This window comes from Bos grunniens, chromosome 11 (assembly GCF_055505025.1).
Source record: "Bos grunniens cultivar Pamir isolate PY7600 chromosome 11, Bosgru_T2T1.0, whole genome shotgun sequence".
Classification (NCBI taxonomy): Eukaryota; Metazoa; Chordata; class Mammalia; order Artiodactyla; family Bovidae; genus Bos; species Bos grunniens.
The window spans coordinates 81,674,514-81,692,993 of record NC_141175.1 but is presented as its reverse complement, the minus strand read 5'-3'; the positions used below and the strand labels follow the sequence as shown (position 1 = coordinate 81,692,993).

Genomic DNA, 18,480 nt, shown 5'->3' with positions numbered 1-18,480 from the left:
AAGCAATTTTTTTCAAATTTAACTATTCTCTTGCTTAAAATTTTCTAAGGGCTTTCGTTTATACTTAGAATAAAATATAAATTTGAGACTTTGGCCTTCAAGGCCCTAAATAACCTGGCCCTTCCTTCCATTGCAGTTCACTTCAAATCAATCTTCTCTTCACCATCTAGGGGACTTTGTATGTCCTGATATGTCTACTGTTAGGCTTATTCCACCAAATCTTTGCAAGGCCAACTCCTCACCATTCAGGTCTCTTCCCAAACATTACCTCCTCTAAGAAGCCTTCCATGGACACTCTATTTAAAATTCCACCACTTCTACTCACATATAAGTCATTTCTATTGCTTTATTTTCTTTATAGCACTTACTACTACCTGAACTTACAAGAACTTGTTTATTTGCATATATGTCTCCCCTAGTAATATATTCAATGAAGGCAGCAAGTTTAATCTGTTTTATTCACTGTTTTAATCATCAATTCCCAAAACAGTACCTGGGATATATCAGGTCCTTAAAAAATTTTGATGAATAAACTAATGAATTAACAAACTTCTATCAGTGATGTACTAAAAAGTATGTGTACTTTTAACAGCAGAAAAGTGGACTACTTGTCATCTTAAGTAAATTCTATATCCAAGTGACAAGCTAGTCCTGACACTGAGGAACCTATGGTCCCTCTGCAAAGTAAGAAATTAATACAGCAGTGAAATAGGAAAACCCACTTAATAGAAAATGGTAATAAAAATCGACACTGCTAGAAAGGCATCGACAAGGTAAAAATTTGCAAAGTGACATGATTAAATCAAGGAGAATAAGCACTACGGATCACTTCCCATGTAAGTCACCAACATACAAACCTTAGAAGGGATAGAGATAAGCAAATGGGGAGACGATTCTGTGATGAATCGTGAGCAAATCTGCCGCAGAACTTTATCTTGGAACCCTTAAGACTGCACAAAGAGGTTTGGTGCTTATGCGTGCTTAGTGGATGCCCAAACGTTTGTCCTCCCAATAGTGGAAAATCTCGTGCCCACCTTAAGGCACTCCTTAAGTGGCCAGAAGATGCTCAGTAAATTATACTCCTCCTGCTCCCCACTGGCTGCTTCCCTTATGATTGCTGCTCCAGTGAAACCTACACCTTTCTGGCTGACTCCCACAAACATTCTGTGGACAATTTCCCAACCACGTGGAGTCTAGGGAATGACAAGCGGGGGGGGGGGGGGGGGGGGCGGGGGGGGGAGTGGTTAAAGTGCTATCTCCATGGAGACCTAAGCTTTCGGAAATCAGTTTCAAGACCGCCAATTCTCGCGTAACTATAGAACGGGAATTGATGTGCATCCCCTGGCTGCCCTAGTAAAGTGGCCGAGCGGTGGAGAGTCGCGCACTACCGCGGCTCTGGCAAAGAAGACGCGTGGAAGCCAAACCTCGTGCCCGTGAGCGTCTGAGAAGAGTCGCAGCAGTCAGGATGAGTCCCGGAAGCTGGTCTAGCTCTACGGTGTCTCGGTAGCTCACAGCGTGGTCTGTAGTCGACTACCGGGTCCGGGTTAGGGAGGGAAGTAATTGACGTGGAGGAAGCATCATCGCGAGAATTGAACCAGGGAGCTTCTCCAATCAGGAGTCCAGATAGGTGTTGATGTCACCCGCGAACCGGTGCTAGTGAGTTTTGACTCTACTTTAAAGAGACCGCGGAGTGCTTCACCCAACACCTTGGCTGGGCCGGGCGCCGCTCGCCTCCTTCGGTTTAGGGCAGTTCTCACTGTGGCCTCCACACCCCTGAGTGCCTGGAAAGCACTTTTGCCTTAAGCCAGACGTTCCACCCTCCTTCCACTCCTCATCCTCAGCGCAGAGACAGGGAGAAAACTGCCTCCGGGCCGCTAGAACGGGAGCCTAAAGACTTTAGAGCCTATGAAATGGGATAGTGGGTGGGACGGGCAGTCCCCTGAAACTACTGTTTGAACTTTGGCTAAGATGAGGAAAGGATGACAGCCCTCTCCAGTATTCTTGCCTGGAGAATTCCATGGACAGAGGAGCCTGGCTGGGCTACAGTCCTTGGGGTTGTAAAGAGTCTCAGGTGACGGACTAACACGATAACCACGTTTTATCAGATGGTTCAGACCTTTAAAAAAAAAATGCATAAATAAAATAAGTAGGTGCCAGCTTTTACTCTAGCATCACGGACTCAATTGCCATCAGTTTGAGCAAAGTCCACAGGATAGTGAAGGAAAGGGAAGCCTGGCTTGCTGTAGTCTTTGGGGTCGCAAAGAGACAGACACGACTTAGCGACTGAACAACAACCTCTACTCTAGAAGCTGAGGAGGGGGGATGGGGACGGTAAGATCAGGAAATAAACACTGAGGCTATCTATATTCAAGTGCAATTAATTTGGGAAATATTGATAAACATTGAAAATCCCCACACCTTTAGCCAGGTTAATGATTTTAAGTTTTCAGTCGTGACTTTTCTGAATTTTATCTCACCTTCTTTTATTCTTCTTTGTAATTTTATCATGTATGTATTACTGAGTATATCTTATTTTGTTTGATTTTGAACTTTATTTATGAATCGGTTTGTTTTCTCCAGGACTTTGCTTCTCTCACCGTTGCTTTTGGCATCCACAGAAAAGCAGGTTCCTACAGTTATTTCATGGAGAAGGAAATGGCAACCCACTCCAGTACTCTTGCCTAGAAAACTCCATGGATGGAGGAGCCGGGTGGGCTACAGTCCATGGGGTCATGAAGAGTCGGACACGACTGAGCGACTTCACGATAGTTATTTCATTCACGTGCTAAGTCACCTCAGTCGTGTCCAACTCTGTGACCCCATGGACTGTAACCCACCAGGTTTCTCTGTCCATGGGATTCTTCAGGCAAGAATACTGTAGTGGGTTGCCATTTCCTTCTCCAGGGGATCCGACCCAGGGATTGAACCAGAGTCTCTTATGTCTCCTGCGTTGGCAGGAGGGTTCTTTACCACTACTGCCACCTATTCCATTATTTAATATACCACATTTATCCATTCTCCTCTCGAAATTTGGATAGGTTCCAGCTTTTCCTCTAACAATGCTGCTGTGAACTTTCTTGTATGTGTCAGCTGATGAGTGTATGTAGAACTTTCTCTACATCAATTTTTTTTTCTAATTTTGATTGGGATTGGTAGTAAGAAATGCATTGTACCTTAAACCAACTACACCTCAATACTCATACTTTGTAACTGCAAGAAAAATTTCTTGAACTGTTTATTACTCTACAGGAGCTATGTGCGCTGTTATTTTCTGTCTTTTAAGTTGTGGTAAAATACACATAACAAAATTTACGATCTTAACCATTGTTTTTAAAAAAGAAGAAAGAAAGAACACACCCAGGGTGGAGCCACTAGCCCCAAACTTCATTGCAAACCAAGACTTCATTGCAGTTTCAGCGTGTCTCAAGAATGGAATTTCTAAACAGCACTAGAGAGGTAACCTTACCTGAAACAATCCTTTCTTTTCCTTTATTGTTAACCTCCTTGTCCCACGTCATTTCTATAGAAGCTTCCCATTTTGTACCACTTAGGGAGTGCCTTCCTGTTTACTAGGTGGGATGCTGCCTGACCCATGAATCATTGAATAAAGCCAATTAGATCTTCAAATTTACTGGGTTGAATTTTGTATTTTAACACCCTTTTTAAGTGTTTCCCTTTTTTCAGTATATGTTTCCAGGTCACTGAAATTAACTTCATAATGATCTGTATTCCAACCCTTTTTAAATTTTGGCCCAACCATTTGAAAGTAAGGGGCAGACATTGTGACTCTCCCCCACAAAATTAGAGCATGAGCTTGGAGGCGAACAGACACAACAAACATGAAAAGGCACTAACTGCCATTGAGAAAATGGGAACTAGAAGATGAGAATGGACTGTGGGGCGATTTGTTGCCATTTTAAATAGAGTGGTCAGGGTAGGCCTCCTGGAGTAAAGATTTACAAAATTTCTGTGCAGAGGGAACAGCCACTGCACTGGTATCAGGGCAGGAGGTTGGTGTGGAAGAACCACGAGGAGGCCAGTGTGGCTGGAGCCAAGTGAGCAAAGGTATAGGTTATAGGGGATGAAACGAGGGAGTTTCCATTATGTAAAGTCTTACAAGGACTTTAAGTGAAGTGGGGAGTAATTTTGAGCAGAAAGTGATAGGATTAATCTACAAAGAGCCACTGGATCTACTTTGTTGAGACTAGACTTTAGCAGAAGTGGGAAGACCAGTGAGTGAAGAGGCTGTTGCGATAAACTAAGCAGGCAAGATGCTGGTGGCTCAGATCACAGCAGTAGCAGTGGAATGTGTGAAGAGTAGACAGATTCAGGATATGATTTGGAAGTAAGCCAATAGGATTTCCTGAAAGATAAAATAGGTTATGAGGAATAGAGGAGTTAAAGATGATTCCAAGATTTCTGATCTGAGCAACTGGAACGATAAAGTTTCCATTCATAGAGTGATGGGGCAAAAGTTTGCTTGGAGTGGGTTTGAATGGGTGTAAAAGAGACTGGGAGGAAAAGAACTGACAATGATGAGATCAAGCAGAGACAACTCCAGTGCTTCTAGTACACAGGGGCAAATAAATGGAGTGGTAACTTTAGGGGAAATAGAGGCAAGAGAAAGTTCAGGTTTTAAAGACTGAAAGAGTAACGTGCTTGGAAAAGAACTTTTTTTTTTTTGTAGTCACCTTACACTGCCAGCTTATAAGTGCTCACTCAGTCATGTCCGACTCTGCAACCCCATGGACTGTAGCCCACCAGGCTCGTCTGTCCATGGAATTTTCCAGGCAAGAATACTAGAGTGGGTTGCCATTTACTACTCCAGAAGATCTTCGAACTCCAGAAGGGTTTGAACCCACATCTCTTGCACCTCCTGCTTTGGCAGGCAGGTTCTTTACTGCTTGCATCACCTGGGAAGCCCAACTTGAGACTATTTTAAATTCTCTGCTTGACATTTTTCAGAACATAGCATAAATTTGGGCTATGAACCATTTTTTAAGTAGCTGTATATTTTACTAGTAAAAACGTATTCCAAGGGAATTTTTGAAGACTCGGTAATCCTTAATATATAAAAGTATAAAAGAAAATACATAAGTGGCATCTGATTGTGAAAGTGTGGGCTACATAAAATCATGAAAAGTTATATCTGGGTTCTAAGTGTAGTTTAAATATGTACCTGTTAAAGCAGGTACAATTCAGTTCAGTCTCTCAGTCATGTCCGACTCTTCACGACCCCATGAATCGCAGCACGCCAGGCCTCCCTGTTCATCACCAACTCCTGGAGTTCACTCAGACTCACGTCCATCCAGTCAGTGATGCCATCCAGCCATCTCATCCTCTGTCGTCCCCTTCTCCTCCTGCCCCCAATCCCTCCCAGCATCAGAATCTTTTCCAATGCATCAACTCTTCACATGAGGTGGCCAAAGTACTGGAGTTTCAGCTTCAGCATCATTTTCTCCAAAGAAATCCCAGGGCTGATCTCCTTCAGAATGGACTGGTTGGATCTCCTTGCAGACCAAGGGACTCTCAAGAGTCTTCTCTAACACCACAGTTCAAAAGCATCAAATTCCCTCAATTAGGGAAGGGAATACTTTTATAGTTATTTAATGATGCATTTTCATACATAATGATTTTTTAACTTCTTTTACATTTGAATAATTAAAATTTGACCTTTTAAAACCACAAAAAATGGGATTTAATTCCCTATTCACTTAATACTTGTTCATAAACTTCACTCCAATTGCAGGTATCTCCTATAGGTGTTGTTTTCCTTAACCAAAAATCATAATAGTCTATCAGTCACCACATCCTAAAAAAGTATACTTTATGATAAGCTGCCAGCAATGCATGGTGATTAATGTAATTAAGAAATCCCTCATCATAATCCCTGTTTAATAGTTTCATGTGTAAAATGAAATCCAAAAGCATGTACTAGAGCTATGAATATGATTTATTGTTTGTTAATATATTTTGTTCTTTGTTAATATTATGAAAATGTTATTTGGTAATATAAGTTTGTCCCCAAGTCAATGAAAGAAAGTATGACACTTCTATTACTTACCTATTGATACATAATAAATGATTCCTAAACTTAATGTCTGAGCATTACTTTACTAGCGTGTGAAGTAATGCTCAAAATTCTCCAAGCCAGGCTTCAGCAATACGTGAACTGTGAACTTACAGATATTCAAGCTGGTTTTAGAAAAGGCAGAGGAACCAGAGATCAAATTGTCAACATCCGCTGGATCATGGAAAAAGCAACAGAGTTCCAGAAAAACATCTATTTCTGCTTTATTGACTATGCCAAGGCCTTTGACTGTGTGGATCACAACAAACTGTGGAAAATTGTGAAAGAGATGGGAATACCAGACTACCTGACATGCCTCTTGAGAAACCTGTATTCGGGTCAGGAAGCAACAGTTAGAACTGGACATGGAACAACAGACTGGTTCCAAATAGGAAAAGGAGTATGTCAAGCTGTATATTGTCACCCTGCTTATTTAACTTATATGCAGAGTACATCATGAGAAACGCTAGGCTGGAAGAAGCACAAGCTGGAATCAAGATTGCCAGGAGAAATATCAATAACCTCAGATATGCAGATGACACCACCCTTATGGCAGAAAGTGAAGAGGAACTAAAAAGCCTCTTGATGAAAGTGAAAGAGGAGAGTGAAAAAGTTGGCTTAAAGCTCAACATTCAGAAAACTAAGATCATGGCATCTGGTCCCATCACTTGATGGGAAATAGATGGAGAAACAGTGGAAACAGTGTCAGACTTTATTTTTTGGGGCTCCAAAATCACTGCAGGTGGTGATTGCAGCCATGAAATTAAAAGACGCTTACTCCTTGGAAGGAAAGTTATGACCAACCTAGATAGCATATTCAAAAGCAGGGATATTACTTTGCCAGCAAAGGTCCATCTAGTCAAGGCTATGGTTTTCTCAGTGGTCATGTATGGATGTGAAAGTTGGACGGTGAAGAAGGCTGAGCACTGAAGAATTGATGCTTTTGAACTGTGGTGTTGGAGAAGACTCTTGAGAGTCCCTTGGACTGCAAGGAGATCCAACCAGTCCATTCTGAAGGAGATCAGCCCTGGGATTTCTTTGGAAGGAATGATGCTAAAGCTGAAACTCCAGTACTTTGGCCACCTCATGAGAAGAGTTGACTCATTGGAAAAGACTCTGATGCTGGGAGGATTGGGGGCAGGAGGAGAAGGGGACAACAGAGGATGAGATGGCTGGATGGCATCACTGACTCAATGGACGTGAGTCTGGGTGAACTCCGGGAGATGGTGATGGACAGGGAGGCCTGGCATGCTGTGATTCATGAGGTCGCAAAGAGTCGGACACGACTGAGTGACTGAACTGAACTGAACTGAAACTTAATGTCTAAAACACTATTGTGCTGTGCTTAGTTGCTCAGTCATGTCCAACTCTTTATGACCTCATGGACTGTAGCCCACCAGACTCCTCTATCCATGGGGATTCTCCAGGCAAGATACTGGAGTGGGTTGCCATGCCCTCCTCCAGGGGATCTTCCCAACCCAGGGATCAAACCCAGGTCTCCTGCATTGCAGTCACATTCTTTAGCATCTGAGTCACCAGGGAAGCCCATAAACACTATTAACACTTATTATCTCACAGTTTCTGTGGGTCAGAAATTCAGCAGCTACTTGGCTCAGTCCTTCTGGCCAGAGGTCTCTGATGAGATTGCAGTCATCCAAAGGCGTACCCTAGGGTTAGAGGATCCATTTCTAAGATAACTTAATTCAGTGGTGCTTGTTGTTAACAAAAGGCCTTAGTTACTCCCTGTGTGGGCCTCTCCCCCAAGCTACTTGAGCATTCTCACAACACAGTAGCTGGCCTTCCCCAGAAAGAGCAAGGTAGAAGCTTCAATGGTTCATATGGCCCAGCCCCAGAAGTCACATACCATCTCAACAATACAGTACTGATTACAAAGGTCAGCCCTTCTCATTGTACTGGTCATTATGAGAGGGGACTACACCAACTGATAAATGCCAGAAGGCCAGTGTAACTGGGGGGCCACTTTAGAGGCTAGCTACCACTGTCTATAACACATCTGCAAATTTTTCTTAATACTTAAAATATACTGACTAATGGATCACAAGTAAGAAATTATTTATGAGTTGTTTGATTATAATTTCCACAGTAGACCTTATGGAAACACTTAAGTGTTCTTACATGTGTTTTTACAAACTTACTTGCCTTTAATGACATACATTTTCATAGAAGACAGCCACAGAATTTAATCATAAAGCTAGGTTTACCAGATGCACAGGGCTTCATGGGGCATGGATGTCAGCAGCCTTCATACCAGACTGGCTGACAGACAGAGCAGAAGTCAATCAAAATGATCCAATGGGTCCTAAAGGAGAATGACCAGCTGATCTGCTATATCCGGAGTATCAGAACAAAAGCCTGGCAAACAAGTGAACCCAGTACCAGCATGTGTTACATAGAAATCTCATTTATTTGGCTACCATCACAGATGCCAACCCAACCAGTGCTTCAAAAGCAATGGCTGTTATGAGGAGTCATTGAATGTAATTATTTCCTATGAAGTAGAGACAGAATCTTTACCATCTCAACTGCTTAGAACATAAATGGAACTTTTGTGACTCTTTAAAAAAAATGTGAAGAAAGCCACTGAATTAACTATGCTCAGTGTAAATATTTATTTTAATAATTAAATTCCCTTAAAAATAAAAAATCTAGGTTTATTACGTGTAAGGATTCTGATCTTATTCCTTCCCTACCTAAGAGCACATACTGGCTGTCTTCTATGTACTCTTTCTTTCCTTCCCCATACACCAGGCTCCAATTTATGAGACCTTCTCAATATTTCCTAAAAGCACTAATCTTTCATGCATTGTACTGTGCTGTCTGCTCAGAAGGTCTTTCTATTTCCACCCAAGAAACTTGCTCACACTTCAAAGATCCATCTCACATATCACCTCCTCAGTGAAATTTCATGTGTGTGATAGAGAAATTCTTGTTTTTTTTCTACCAGTAGTTTTGTCTCAGCATTGTCACTTTGTCTCAGCATTGTCACTTTGTTGAGACGTGCTAGTTATTTGTATCCTTGCCAGTCTTCCTACTAATTTATGAACTTTTCCAAGACAGGAACCATTTTTGGGTCCTTGTTGACTAGTACTGTGCCCTGCGTAACTCACCAAATACTTCTTCAGTTCGGTTCAGTTCAGTTGCTCAGTCGTGTCTGACTCTTTGCGACTCCATGGACTGCAGCATGCCAGGCCTCCCTGTCCATCACCAACTCCCAGAGTTTACCCAAATTCATGACCATAGAGTCAGTGATGCCATCCAGCCATCTCATCCTCTGTCGTCCCCTTCTCCTCCTGCCCCCAATCCCTCCCAGCATCTGGGTCTTTTCAAATGAGTCAGCTCTTCACATGAGGTGGCCAAAGTATTGGAGTTTCAGCCTCAACATCAGTCCTTCCAATGAACACCCAGGACTGATCTTTAGGATGGACTGGTTGGATCTCCTTGTTAGCTTGGGATAATAGACCATCAGGTTCTCTTCCTTGTTCATTGCAGTGATGCTTACTTTACCACTGTGTGGCAGCAAACTACAGAATTATTTTTGGCTTTCAATAAGGAGTTCGGCCAGGATGAATGCTCACCAAATGTCGACAGTGATTTTTCTGGGGGTGAAATTACAGGGGGCATTCACTTACCAAGTTGTTTATTTCAGCACTGTTTGAATGATAGTGTATTTTTTCATGTGGACTACAGAATTCATCCAGAAAGATACATAAAATAAATATTTACAAATAGATTGTAGGTTATTAACTTCCTATCCAGAAGTATGTTAGAAAAGCTTGTCAGCTCAGTTTAAATAATATGCTTATTTTGAAATACAACATTCAAATAGAATATTATTTTGTTTATAAAAATTGCTCATTATTATGTTTTTAAAACTCATATTGATGCATATAACTTTTTTTACATAAATCACATATTTAAGCTTTAAAAGAAAATTTCAGTGAGTATGTAAAAATTAGGTGGCTCAGTGGTAAAGAATCCACTTGCCAATGCAGGAGATGGGGGTTTTATCCCTGGGTCAGGAAGATCCCATGGAGAAAGAAATGGCAACCCACTCCAGTATTCTTACAGAGGACAGAGGAGCCTAGAGGGCTAGAGTCCATGGGGTTGCAAAAGAGTCGAACATGACTTAGCAACTAAACAACAACAAAATCTCTTCAGAGGAGCAAACTTGTAGATACCTACCACTGTTTCTTTGGGACATCTGGAGAAGAAATCTCTAGGACAAGAAGGGATGGAAAGCTTGATTTAAATTTTAAGAGAGTAGGACTCAGCTGAGTCCTGTGAGGGGAGAAAACAAAGTTTGTAAAACAGAATTTCTTGGAAAAGGTAAAGATTGTGTTTTTTTAAAAACTATAGTTGATTTACAATATTAATTTTAAGAGTGCAGAAAAGTGATTGATTCAGTTATACGTACATATTCTTTTCCAGATTCTTCTCTGTATAGGTCATTATAAGGAATTGAATATAGTTCCTTGTGCTATACAGTAAGTTCTTGTTGTTTATCCATTTTGTATAGAGTAGTGTGTATTTGTTAATCCTACATTCCTAATTTACTCCTCCCCCCTTCCCCTTTGGTAGTTATAAATTTGTTTTCTTTGTCCATAGGTCTGTTTTATAAATAACTTCGCTTGTATTATTTTTTAGATTCCATATGTAAGTGATATTATATAATATTTGACTTTGTCTTACTTCACTCAGTATGATATTCTCTAGATCCATCCATGTTGCTGCAAATGGCAATATTTCACTTTTTATGGCCAAGTATTATTCCATTGTGTGTACACACATACACCACATCTTCTTTGTGTATTCATCTGTCAGTAGACACTTAGGCTGCTTCCATATACCTGTGTACTATTCCGTATTCATATTTCCTTTGTCTAGAATGAGAATCCTCGGACAAGTTCTTTCAGCCGTGAGGACAGAAATTGACTAGTTTGGGGTAATGTTTTGGAGATATATTGTTCAATACTCCGAATACCCTTTTTCAGCTGTTCTACTTGTGGAACATAGTAGAAAAGTACCTTTGAAAGGAACTTAAATGGTGTTAAAAAATGACTAGGAGGCCCAGTCAATAGAACTCAGGGTGGGCTGATTGAATACAGCAGGAGGTGAGAGAGAAAAATTGGAGATGATTTCTAGGATTCTGGTTCGAGTGAATACACTGTAGTGGTCCTATTCCTCTGGAAGGACTGAGTTGAAAGCCTGCAGAATAGCTGCTTGGAGCATTTTGGGGTATGAGTAAATATAGTTATGTTCTATAAATAAAGGGCAGAGAGGAAACCAGAGTTACTCAGCAGGGTTGGGAATAGAATGCACTGTGTGGTAGACATGGCTGTAAGTCATATGCAACTAGCAAATACCTTTTTGGGCTTCCCTTGTAGCTCAGCTGGTTAAAAAAAAAAAATCCGCCTGCAATGCGGGAGACCTGGGTTAGATTCCTGCATTGGGAAGATCCCCTAGAGAAGGGAAAGGCTACCCACTCCAGTATTCTGGCCTAAAGAAATCCATGGACTGAATAGTCCGTGGGGTCACAAAGAGTTGGACACGACTGAGCAACTTTTACTTTACTTGAAATATAGTTAACACTCTTGCCCCTTTCAGGCAAAGCCCAGTTCACTTCTGTGGGCACTTCTGTTAGAAAATCTACAAAATAGGGCCATTCATCTTTATTTTAAAATATCATGCAAAATAGTGTCTCCTTTCAACTGAATGCTCCACCCTAGTGTCTCATGGTGCCAATTCTCTGGCCACACACTAATCTCAGCACTTACAGCCTACTTTGCCTAGAGTTACGTTGCCAGAGCTTTTGCCTTCTTTGGTCAGAATTGGCTTAGCACATGGTGATGCTCTCCCTGCCCTTGAGAGGAGGGACTTGAGCAAGGAGAGACCAGGGAAGGTCAGGTCTATAATAGTACCATCCAGCATTAATGGGCACTCAACACAAGCCACACCTCTTCTCAGCCCTTCGCAGAGGATAGCTCTCTTAATCTTTATACAAATGTATTAATATCAGCTAATTACTGTCTCCATTGTGCAAATGAGAAAACTGACTTTTCTTGAGGTTAAGAGAAAGGATTGAGTCAGAGACCCAAGTGTGACGCTTTACCACTGTTTCTCATCTGTTTTCTCATCTTTTAATAATAGCTAGTTTCCCTTATATGCAGAGTGCATCATGAGAAACGCTGGGCTGGATGAAGCACAAGATGGAATCAAGATTGCCGGGAGAAATATCAATAACCTCAGATATGCAGATGACACCACCGTTATGGCAGAAAGTGAAGAGGAGCTAAAAAGCCTCTTGATGAAAGTGAAAGTGGAGAGTGAAAAAGTTGGTTTAAAGCTCAACATTCAGAAAACTAAGATCATGGCATCTGGTCCCATCACTTGATGGGAAATAGGTGGGGAAACATTGGAAACAGTGTCAGACTTTGTTTTTTTGGGCTCCAAAATCACTACAGATGGTGACTGCAGCCATGAAATTAAAAGACACTTACTCCTTGGAAGGAAAATTATGACCAACCTAGATAGCATATTCAAAAGCAGAGACATTACTTTGCCAACAAAGGTCCGTCTAGTCAAGGCTATGGTTTTTCCAGTGGTCATGTATGGATGTGAGAGTTGGACTGTGAAGAAGGCTGAGCACTGAAGAATTGATGCTTTTGAACTGTGGTGTTGGAGAAGGCTCTTGAGAGTCCCTTGGACTGCAAGGAGATCCAACCAGTCCATTCTGAAGGAGATCAGCCCTGGGATTTCTTTGGAAGGAGTGATGCTAAAGCTGAAACTCCAGTACTTTGGCCACCTCGTGCGAAGAGCTGACTCACTGGAGGAGACTCTGATGCTGGGAGGGATTGGGGGCAGGAGGAGAAGGGGACGACAGAGGATGGGATGGCTGGATGGCATCACCAACTTGATGGACGTGAGTTTGAGTGAACTCCGGGATATGGTGATGGACAGGGAGGCGTGGCGTGCTGCGATTCATGGGGTCGCAAAGAGTCAGATACGACTGAGCAGCTGAACTGAACTGAACTGAGTTTCCTACATTGCTGTGATAAGTAAATGAGATTACACATGGGAAGTGCCTATCTGGGTTTTTGGAACAGAAAACATGTTCAATAAATGGTCTATTATTTTTTCCCCACTCACACTTGATGGTCAACCACAAGCCCTCTTGGGCTCACTACTGCTGCTGCTGCTGCTAAGTTGCTTCAGTTGCGTCGGACTCTGTGGGACCCCATAGACCGCAGCCCACCAGGCTCCCCCATCCCTGGGATTCTCCAGGCGAGAACACTGGCCTCTCACTTAATTTTCAGCACCCGCAATGGTAGGCTGAACAAAGATTCCCCAAAGATGTCCATGTGGTAATCCTGGGACCTGTGAATATGTTATCTTATGTGGTAAAAGGGATTTTGCAAATGTGATTAAATACAGGATTTTTGAGATGAGATTATTGTGGATTTCCAGGTGACCTCTATCACAAGAGTCCTCGTGAGATGGGGGCAGGAGGATTGAAATCAGAAAAAGATGTGCTAACACAAGCAGGGGTTAGCATGACATGTTCTGAAGATGAAGGAAAGAGCCACGAGCCAAGGAATGCAGGCGGAAAGAAAGAAACAGAAAGACAAAGAACACAACCGTGCTGACACCTTGATTTTTAACTCCATAAGACCCATTTCGGGCTTCTGACCTGCAGAACTATAATAAAGTGAGTGTGTGTTGTTTTAAGCTACCAAGCGTGTAGTATTTGATATAGAAGCAATAAGAAACTAATGTACCCCCTAACTAAAAAAGAGGGTGGATGCCAGGCTCCGTTTACTTCAGGGTCCAGGCCAGACGCTCTCCAGTGTACTCACCTGGCCCTTGGCCCTCAGCCCCTTAGCTCAGACAGCCGTAGGGCTAGTGAGACTAAAGCTGTGCTGCTGGGATTTTTGTGTGGTGTTTTTTTTTTCTTTTCTTAATTGAAATAGATTTTGAGGAGAGAAAAGACATGGAGCAGAGAAATATAGAATTGAAAACGAATACAAGTGCAAGCTGTTTTGTTAGTTGTTTTTTAACCACAGCAAACTAGTACAGACAGACCTGATACAAAGCATCACAATAAAGGTTCAAAAATCAAGGTGCTCCCTGAGAAAGGCTGAAAGATTCAGTCTCTGGACTTTGGAATTTAGGCTACAGGCCCTGTTTGGGGGTAGATCCTGGGTACCTAGCACAATCCAAGTTTTCAACCGGATTGGAACAGGAGAATGGCCGCTTGGTCCAGGGGTGGAAGTGGATGCAGTGTTGGCTATCCTGTGCTATATGACCACTGAAGTTCCTCCCCTCGTTGCAGCGCCAGGTGGGGGGTACTTCCTAACAAACTCCTTCTGGTGTGGGGCTGCAGTTCCTCTAGGAGGTATTTCTCCAGCCCACCAGCAGTGCATTCCAGCCGGAGTTCTGCGGATCTCCTAAGCACATGTGCGTTTCATCATGGTTGTCCGGTCTCAGGTGGTTCCTATGGGGCCAGGTCTGGCTGACATCTGCGGTCTCCTGGGGGAGACCTAAGCCTATCCCAAACTTTCCTGGCTTGTGTGGCACTCACCTCTGCCTGTACTCAGAGTTTGGTGTGGGAATGGGTAAATTCAGGCAGTGAGGGTCCATCTCATAACAGCGTGAAATATTTGTCCAAACCCAGCTACCTCTTCCAAGTCTGGTAGCCCACCCAGGTGGGCAGGAGTTGAGGATTCTCAGAAGAAATAAACCATGCTGTCTGCACCCCAGCACGCAAGAAACCTTTGTGCTGTTCTCAGAGGGGGAACAGACCTCAAAGCATCCTACAAGAAAAGGAATTACTGCCCAGCCCAGGAGTCTGGCTTAGACTAGCTCCTCACTACCTATAGGACAACATCAGCCCCCTATACTCAGAGCTGTCCTGTACTAGGGAGGAACGCATGTGCTCCCTTCAACTAGACCCCTTCCCCCAATTCCAATCATTTTCAAGTATTCCTTAATCCAGACCTTTAGAGCAGGCAGAGCTGGGATTCTCATTTTACTGATGGAGAAGCATTCAAATGAAACAAATGACCAGTGTGCAGTGGTGCTGGTACTTAGTCCAGGGCTCCTTCCACTATATTCCAAACTCTCCTTTTTATATGCAAATGAGGCCAACTGTCTCGGTGACACTTTCCTACAAAATGAAACAATGCCATAATAATAAGGTCTTGGGGAATTAATGGTACTAAATGGGTAATTTGGGTTTAATGTTAAATCCTGGAGTAGGTGACCCAGAGCCAGAAAGAGTGGCTTTCTGAGTGTCTGGTGGCCAAACGACAACGTAACTGCAACAACTGGGTATTGATACTATCATCATAGGAAAGCCATGCATGACCCACAGGCTGAGTGAATGATTTGAGTGTGAGCTCTGACTTTTAGGGCCTGAAATGACAAAGATAAAATGTTAAGTCTCCAAATAAAGGTCAGAGGTTTCGGCAATTATTTCTGCTTAGTGTGAAGAACCTCATAGTTTACAGTGAAAGAGCTCCTTTATCCAGTTATTCAACGAATATTTATTAAACGTCGTCTTAAGTCAGTCCCCCAGGAAACAGATTCTAGGCAGAGATTTGTGTAAAGGAGAGTTACTGGCAAGTACTCTTGAGAACAACCCTGGCAAGGGCTTGAGGGAAACAGAACCAGTCAGAAAGTGTTGAACTGCGATGGATTTGCTACAGAGGCCAATCCTACTGGGAGCTCTGGAGTTGTTTGGAAGGGACAGAGCTTCTGTCCTACATTGAGCAGTTATTGGATCAGGTAGTGAGTTGTCTGTCGCAGCTGAGACAAGCCACTCTGAGGGGACAAATGCCTTGGCTCCTACTGTGTTCTGGGCACTGTGCGATGGTCTGTGTTAGTCACTCAGTCACGCCCTACTCTTTGTGACCCTGTGGACTATAGCCCTCCAGGCTCCTCTGTCCATGGAATTCTCCAGGCGAGAATACTGGAGTGGGTAGCTATTCCCTTCTCCAAGTGATCTTCCCAACCCAGAGATGGAACTTGGGTCTCCTGCACTGCAGGCAGATTCTTTGCCATCTGAGCCACAGGGAAGCCCATACCATGGTCTAGTGATATGATATTGAACAAGATAAGGTCTCTGCCTTCAAAGGTAACTATGAGGGCAAAGTTAAAGAATAAGCAAAAACATTTTTTAAGAAAAAACCAGGAAATAGAAAATTATCTTGTAGTTAGAAACTGTATCCCAAAAACTTAACAAAGAAAAATCCTTGCCTTTTATTAATGGAAATTAAAAGTTTAAAATATTTAGGGTGAAAAATCAATTCACTCTCTGCTGATAAAAAAAAAATTGAAGAAGGAATAAAAGTCATCCAGGAACTGTTCTAGAGAAGCTTGCGTAGTAAATGTAATTGAAGCCACAGGAGATTACTTTGGTATTCATCTGTAATGGACGGTGGATCCCTTCAGCCCTGCCCAAGAACAGGTGATGGGCCTTGATCTCTATGCTGAGGCCTGCAAGTGGTCTCAGCCACTGGAGAAGAGGCTGCCTTTGCAAGTGGGGTGTGCTGCTGTTGGTACTGATTCAGCTCCTGTCGGCCTGGTGCCCCGACCCAATCCCGTCCTCCCAGCCATCCTCTCCCCTACTCTGTTTTGTCCCTCTTCTTCTCCCACCTGTAGAATCTTTATTTCATCTCAGAGAAAAGTGCTTGCCTGTTATCCCAGTCTGTTACTTATAGCATGACAATAAGCTCTGTACTTGAGCCCTTTAGGGCCTAAATATTTGAAATGAACAAAACAATTTCTCGGCCATGAGTTTCAGAAAAATCACGTGGACCTTAAAAAGCTGAAAATTGCCTTCCTTGTCCCCTGGTTGAGCTGTGGTGTCCATTCCCTGAAGCAGGAGGAGTGGAATTGTCCTGGAGTGTTGGGTATGGGCAGAGGACCGTAATAGAGGTACCTGTGGACTGTGCTAAACCCTGTTCAGAGCTTCAGATGCTGGCCTTCAAATGAACATCTCTGGATGCCCTACTTCAAACTATTTCTTTTTGTCTTGTTTCAGAATTCTCCTCAATTCTCCATATAGCTTGTTTCCTAATGAGGATCTTTCTTTCCCTTGAACTCCACTCTCACTCAACTGACTACTCACCAAGTTCTAGATAGTTCCATATTTGCAATAACTGTCCTAATTCAAGACATAGCTAACAACCTCCTTACCCCAGCACCACTGACATTCTGAACCATATCATTTCTTGTTGTGAAGTGTCCTGTGTATGGCAGGGTGTTTAGCAGCATCCCTGGTCACGACCCACTAGGTGTCAGTAGAACCTTAGTGGTGACAATTAATCTCTCTGTACTAGTCCTGAGCTGGGCCATGTTGTAGGCAAAAGGAAAAATGTGTGCCCTACGTACACTTCTCAAAATGCCCTCTCATATTTTGAACTAAGTGCAAAAAGTTAAAGTTATACAATAACAAGAAAACTGAATTTACTCTTTGCTAAGGTGAAATTTGAAGGGAAAAAAAAACCCTGAAAACCGTTCCAGAGATACTTTGCAGAGCCCAGTACAAAATGAAAAGACAGGGCCCCTTCTTAAATTATGAAGATTTCCAAGATACTGACAGCAGAACAGTGAACAATTGGGGAGCCCTCTCTAAGTGTAGGGTCCCTCTGCATGTGAGGCCCCGTTCACCTGCACAGTTCCCATACCCTTGAAGCCAGACCCGAACCCCGCATTACCCAATCAGCCTGTTGGGAAATATCACAGCTGTGTGGGCCCTGGGAACCCCAAGCAGATTGGAAACAACTGTTTCCATTGCACAATAATACAGAGCCCTAAAACAAACAACACTGAATTTTTGGCATTCATTTTTATTTTTTCAAAATGTTACATTAATTTAACATATTATTTATCTTGGGTTCTGAAGATTTTAGCACCCTCTTAAATTTTGTACCTGAGGTGAGTTTCTTCTTAATCTCAGCCCTGCTCTAGGCTTTGTCAAATGTTCCCTGAGGGCTCAGCAAGTAAAGAATCTGCCTGAGACACAGGAGACACAGGTTCTGTCCCTGAGTTGGGAAGATCCCCTGAAGGAGAGCGTGGCAACCCACTCTAGTATTCTTGCCAGGAAAATCCCATGAACAGAGGAGCCTGGTGGGCTCCGTGGGGTCACAAAGTGTCGGACACAACTGAAGTGACTGAGCACACACTCACCGGCTGATTTAGAGCAGTAAGTCGTAAACTTTGGCCTGGATCAAAATCACCTGCAGGGCTAGTTTGACCACAGATTGGTGGGTCCCAATCTCAGAGTTTTTGATTCAGTAGGCCAGGAGTGGGGCCTGAGAATTGGCATTTCTGAGTTGTCAGGTAATGCTGAAGTTGCTGGTCCAGGGCACGTGCAGAACCACTACTTT

General features: G+C 42.8%; 1 protein-coding gene, 1 long non-coding RNA gene and 1 pseudogene across 22 annotated transcripts in view; 2 read left to right on the top strand and 1 right to left on the bottom strand.

Moving 5' to 3' along the window:
- Positions 1–1,557, bottom strand: part of THADA (THADA armadillo repeat containing) — a 335,209-nt gene extending 333,652 nt beyond the window's left edge. For 17 of the 21 annotated variants that reach the window (XR_015137049.1, XR_015137050.1, XR_015137051.1 and 14 more), the window contains exon 1: positions 1,425–1,557. The gene's annotated coding sequence lies outside the window, so the exon portion shown is untranslated. The remainder of the gene's footprint in view (positions 1–1,424) is intronic. The other 4 variants (XM_086327225.1, XM_086327230.1, XM_086327226.1 and 1 more) reach the window with 2 other exon arrangements.
- LOC147363419 (uncharacterized) lies at positions 1,318–13,820 on the top strand. The gene is made up of 3 exons (XR_015137057.1): positions 1,318–1,503; positions 3,340–3,456; positions 12,259–13,820. It is a non-coding gene; the product is annotated as an uncharacterized LOC147363419 (long non-coding RNA).
- On the top strand, positions 8,321–8,688 carry LOC147363420 (SS18-like protein 2 pseudogene; annotated as a pseudogene).
- Positions 13,821–18,480: the final 4,660 nt, after the last annotated feature.